This window comes from Colossoma macropomum, unplaced genomic scaffold, assembly GCF_904425465.1.
Source record: "Colossoma macropomum unplaced genomic scaffold, Colossoma_macropomum, whole genome shotgun sequence".
Lineage (NCBI taxonomy): Eukaryota > Metazoa > Chordata > Actinopteri > Characiformes > Serrasalmidae > Colossoma > Colossoma macropomum.
In genome coordinates, this window is record NW_023495267.1 from 1,647,056 (window position 1) to 1,652,500 (window position 5,445).

Here is a 5,445-nt window from a genome sequence, read left to right on the forward strand (position 1 = left end):
TGTACCACCTCAGTGACAAGAGGGGTACTGCCCCATTGACAGGTTCATACCTTTTTTTTCTGAGAATGTTACCTAATCCACTCCTCAGGACCATTAGTCAGTCCACTTCAAAAAGGTCCTAATTGGTTTAACCTCTAGGAACATTTTTTTGAATTGGTTCATTATGCACATTATGCACCTCACATACAAAAAAATGGTTCTGTAAAAGTGGTTCTTCTATACCATTGCTCCAACAAGCTCATTTTGGCTTATTATTTGTTGTGTTCTGTAGTTCAGCATTGCATCCTTCAGCCTCACCAGTTTGACAGAATTCACAATTTTGTATAATTTTTATGTTTTCTCACTGCAATACCCAGAATGCACTATGCAAATACACCACACAACCATTAGAAATCCCTGTGGTGTCAACCAATCTTAACTAATAGACTACTCTCAGCTTTACAGGCTAACAAATACTAACAAGCTAGAATTTGTGTAACGTACTTCAGTCATCTAACAAGATGTAAATTCTATCTGTAAATGTGTACAATCTCCAGTTGTGATGTACACTGCCTGTCACTGCTTTGCACAACAACGATGATGTGTAAGAATCTGCTAGAAGAAACTGAGGGACTTATGAGGTGAAAGGTCAAAGCAGAAATATAGGAAGGGATTTCTTCTCTTTACGTAACAAAGAAACTATAAATTCACTGCATATCTCACCTTTACAACAAAGACAGCTGACTTCTTTGTCTGTTCCATTATTTTCTCTGTATTGAGTTTGGGAATTGGACAAAGAAGACAGAACACTTTCAGCGATTTCAGTGATTTCTGGTCTAGGAAGCAGGTAAAGGCTTTTGCACTGATCATATGAACCAATCCATCAAAGAACACTGGGATCCGAAAAGAAATGGAGAAGAATAACATAGAGTACGTTTAGTGGATGAAACTCCATGTATATATTCCATGTATTAGATGTGTAACCCCCTAATCAGTGTACATGTCCACTGTGTATATAGGACCAGTGGAGCAATACTGTATTTTTACCTGTTTTGTTTTTTTTCACCTTAGTTTTGCCTTGGTGAGCAATGACCAACGGAGCTAGGCCTTCAGTTTGGGCCATAAATCCCAAAACTATTTTCTGCTAGCATCCCTGTGAGACTGTAGTAATATGTTAGAGCTAAGCTAACAGCGATTCACTTGAACAGTTTTTGTCAATCTACATTAAACAGGGATATGTAAAGACATTCCATGTTTTGGCTCGCCTAAGGCAGAGAGTGACTTTTTTTTCTAACATTTTCTGGTTCCACCCAAATCAAAAAGTGAATTGTTGATTCCACTATCACATCCACTATCATTTCATAGTGGTTAATCTGACACATAAGAAGATTACTACAATACTTGAGAGTTTAAATACAATGTCCATGATGATTGCATTAAATGAAAAAAAAAAACTAAAATTCCTGGAAATCCAGTGATTCCCAGAAATTAGCCCGAATCCTGACTTCTGTTTTATTCTCTCTGTAATGGATCTAATAGGTGCTTGACTATCTGTATGTGTGTGTGTGTCTGACAGTGGTATGCTCTGTAGTCATGTGCATTTGAATACCACTACAAGTATTTCACTTCATAATTCCAGATTTGAGCAAATGCTACAAAAAATTATATGGAATGTTTTGATTAATGACGATGACATGTTTGCTATTTGTTACCTTCAAGACGATTTACTTTTTTCTGGGCTGTTGGGGTGGTGGGGGTGGGGGTTGACCACTTAGAGGACAAGATATGCAAGTCTGAAACAAACAAATGTGATTAATACAGATGGTATAATTAAATCTGTCCATAGAGCTTTGAGTGAGAAATGTGTTGTTAGTGGTAATGTGGGTGAAATGTAAGTGCAGGACTGCAAGCTAAATGTGAGTTTTTGTGGAGTTTCTCTCACTGGGAGACAGCAGTGTTCTCCAGAGCATGAGGATGAATAAACAGCTGACAGGTATGTGTGCTGGAATGTGCAGCTGAACCACACCTGTGTGAATATGACTTTTCTTGCCATTCCACAGGAGTGCGGACACTCCCTTCCCACCCCACTGGCTATTCTGGTGGGTTACACAAAGAGGGCGGGGCAAGTCTCAGCTATGGACCAATAGAAGTTTTGAGAAAGGCTGTGCAAGGCGGAGCTTGTTTGAAATAAAAAAAAACCTCATCAACAGAGCCCACAAAACTTCTTCCCTGTCTGGGTGTCAGTGGGACCTTTTTGTGAAACCTCTCTACTTGGTCGACAGGTGAGGACTGTGAAGCAGAAGGAAAAAGTGAGTTCTGTTTGTTTCGGACACAATTAAAAGATGGTAAGAACACTCTTCCTGGCTGGTTTCAGTTTCAATAACATACTGCTTTTTTTGGGAATATCCTGGACCTTATCTGTTCGGTCATCTCTGCGTGCAGATGTTGATCCCCAGAGGGCTTTATCTTGGGATTCTGGACTGTAATTTCAGTAAGTTCCCTCAAAATGAACTGCAATATCTGGAGCAATATCACTCCAGCTACTTTAATGTTCTCGGTCGACCACATCTCCTTATCACTTTTCCAGCCCAGCTTTTCTTTTAGTGCCCGTTGGACGGAGAACTGATAAGGGCATGTGTCCGATACACTCTGCCTGTCCACGGGGATGTGCTGTACCCGAGGCAAAGAGACCGAACCGGAACCATGACCACTCCTTTTCACTCTGTGTCCAATGCTCCTCTCATCATAATGTAAATATGTCCACCTAAAGTAAAGTGATTCTTATGTTTGCTGAACAATGAATTGATGCTCAGTTGTCATACTTGATTGTCAATCTATGCACATGATGCCATTTTCAGTTTTTCACAATACAATTTAGTATCCAAATTTCTTATCTACTTGTTGTTCACGTGTTTTGAAATAAATGTAGACATTAGAAAATTCCTACATGAGTATTTTTTGATTGAGTGAGCAAAGACAATCCCATTCAAAAAACTTTTGGTTAAAAGTACCATCATAAATGCCTTTTGACACAGACATCTCTTCAGGTTGAATTAGTACGAGACTCAGAAAACATACAATACCGTTTTCTTTTATAAGTTGAGCAGCAGGCAGTGTTGCTCCTGATGTTCAAAAGCATGTTCCTCATGTTTTTACAGCCGGCGACAGCTGGCTTAGTCATGAATCTAGCTTAGTGGTTGCTTGTTTAAATGTGCTGTATGCGCCGATGTGAAATGGGTTAACTTCACTGGAAGTAATGCGACGAATAACTTGGCAGCCTGAATAGCCGGTTGGGTGTCTGTTGAAGCCTGCAGGCATGCAGTGAACGTGCAAAGTGAACTATGGAGCACTCATACAATAAAATCATGGATAAATATACACTCTTTAAAGAAAGTACTGCAAAGAGTTCTTTCAGCAATACCACTTTTGGTTCCCCTAAAGTTTGAAAAAAAAAAACTTTTAAACAACCTTCATATCATATAAAAGTTCTATTCCAATTTAAGGATTCTTCCTACACTCTTAAAAAATAGTTTTTTTTTGTTTTTTTTTAAAAAGTGTTCTTTAGTAAAGACAATGATTCCACACAGAACCATGAACACTCATGCTTAAATGGTTCTTTGCATGGTGAAATGGTTCCTCAGATTGATGGATAATGTGTTGTATATGGTTCTATATAGAACCTTTTTGAAAATGGTCCTATGTAGCACCAAAAAGGGCTTTTCTATTGTTACTTCCCATCACAACAATGGAAGAACCCCTTTTGGTGCTAACCATTTTAAAAAGGTTCTATATAGAACCACATTTTCCATTAATCTGAAGAATGATTTCACCACGCAAAGAACCATTTAAGCCTAAAATGGTTCTATAGAGAACTCATGGTTCTAAATAGAACCATTCCCTAGACTAAAGAACCCTTGAAGAACTTTTTTAAGAGTGTAATTGCAATTCACATAACTATTTAAAAGACATTCCATGTTTTATTTAAAGCTTGCAATAAACATATTAGCATATATTTTACCTTCTAACATTGGTGAAGCTACCATGTATCTAGGATCTCCAGAAGACCTAGAGCGATTTTTTTAATGAGATTTTTCCCACTTGTAAATCAACATGTGGTTAATTTGACTGTCAGTTTCTTATTATGAAGGCCTTCAGGAGCACCTAAATACTAGAGGCAGTTTATTCAATCTGAACTTTCCAGGGTGGTAAATTTCCAGAACCAGAGAAGTCACCCTTTCTCTATGACATCACGCAAATAATTCTTTCTAGCAGTACTATGCTAAAGTCTTACACACTACGCAGTAAGAGTGTATTTTGCCTGTAACAGCACTGTATAACATTATAATAGATATAAATAACATAAATACAATAGAACATAACAAGATTTCAATTGTGTTTTGTTTAAGAAAAAGATATCATAGTTCAGGTTTGGTTCCTGACTTTTTGGTCAACTCCAGTCATTGCATGGATACGTTCACTTCCATCAGCAGCACCTCATTTAATTTAATGAAGGATTCATTAGATAAACTAGGTACCGGGTGGCAACTGTAAATACTGGAGCTTTGGAAATAGTTAAGCTAACACCCTCAATTATATGCTTACTGCCCGGATAAATGGTTTTGGCATATCATTTCGGAGATGTCTTTTGCACAGTACTGTTTGTCGGTGTAATTCATGCAGTTGCAAAAACATCTTTCTTTCTGCTTTGTGAATGAAATGAATTATTTTCCAATATCTCATCCATGACATCATGTAGAACATATTCATATGTTGACTGGCCATAATCTTTACTAACAAGTTTGATAACAGTGAAACAAAATAATAAAAAGAGCCAAAAAGGGTTCTTTGGAGTAATGCAATACAAGAAATACATTTGGTTCTCTAAGGAACCTTTCAATGTCTGGTCCATTATAAAGCTATTTTTGGTTGATGCCATTAAGAATCATTTTCTCTCTCCACAAAAAAACACCTTGAAATAAATTCTGATAGTGAAATATTCTTTATAGGTTCCTAACTGGCTCATCTAAAAACAAAAAGGTTCTTCAGATTTAGATGATTCTTTAATCATTTTAATATGAAACCAAACCTAAACCCTAAAACCATATTGTATCTTCATTTTGAAGGGAGCCAACATGAACCTCTTGGCTTCCTGGTATGGTTCTAGAAAAAATTATGTATTACCATTAAACCTTTAACATTATGTGGACTTTGCTTTAAAAAAGGTTCTTCACACTCACACATCTCATTTACAAAACTGCTTCCTTAAAGAACCATCCACTGAAAGATTTCCTAGGGAATCAAAGGATTTTATTCTCTGGCGTCTCTTCTAAGAGCCTCTTTATTTTTGATAAAGGTGTATCTGTGTAGTAGTCTGTAATGCTTGTATGAGCTGTTCTCTCAGATACCATCTTCTCCAAAAGCACCTCACAGTGCAGCTACATCTTTCGGCACAAGAGGGTATCGTCC

General features: G+C 37.4%; 1 long non-coding RNA gene across 1 annotated transcript; it reads left to right on the forward strand.

Moving 5' to 3' along the window:
* The first annotated feature begins 2,212 nt into the window (after positions 1–2,212).
* LOC118801432 lies at positions 2,213–2,882 on the forward strand. The gene is made up of 3 exons (XR_005006497.1): positions 2,213–2,324; positions 2,422–2,470; positions 2,567–2,882. It is a non-coding gene; the product is annotated as an uncharacterized LOC118801432 (long non-coding RNA).
* Positions 2,883–5,445: the final 2,563 nt, after the last annotated feature.